This window comes from Buceros rhinoceros, unplaced genomic scaffold, assembly GCF_000710305.1.
Source record: "Buceros rhinoceros silvestris isolate BGI_N320 unplaced genomic scaffold, ASM71030v1 scaffold6314, whole genome shotgun sequence".
Lineage (NCBI taxonomy): Eukaryota > Metazoa > Chordata > Aves > Bucerotiformes > Bucerotidae > Buceros > Buceros rhinoceros.
This window is the reverse complement of record NW_010407626.1, coordinates 76,491-77,122: the sequence shown is the minus strand read 5'-3', so window position 1 is coordinate 77,122 and position 632 is coordinate 76,491.

The window sequence follows — 632 nt, the reverse complement described above, 5'->3', positions numbered from 1 at the left end:
GTGAGCTCCCGGGCAGCGGCACGCAGGGAGTCGAGTCCTCCCACGAACCGACCAGCCGACCGGCCCAGGGCCTGAGGACCACACCTCGGGAATCGCCTGAAATCTACAGCCTCTGAGCCATCACTGCCGTGAGTCCTCGTCTAAATCGGGTGAAATATTTGCACTCCCAGCCATTTCGTGAAGGGAGTTCTCCTGCCGTGAAAATCGGCTGTGCACAGAATTCCCCCCCATCTCGCCGCGGGGACTGAGAGCAGCTGCCCAGAGGCTGCCTGCGCCCCCTCATTTCCCGGTGCGAGAAGAATTCTGCTCCTCGCTGGGACAGCGGAGCGAACCAAGGCCAGGCATCACTCCTATCTTCACTGTTGGCTGCCTGCCCAGGATTCTGATCTTGAACAAAGGAACAGTTTGTGCAAACCTCTCTTCTTCAGTTTTTCCTTTTTCCCCATCCCTCAGATTGTAACTATATGCATATATATATGCATAGAGTATAGTTATGCGTGAATTTATTGTACATTAAAAGTTTGTTTCAGTTTTTTTCCAAATGCAGACCGAGGTGTGAATTTCTTCCTTCCCCTTTGAACTCCTCTGTCTATTCAAGACAGAAGGAATCGTTAAGGATTCAAGGAGTTATT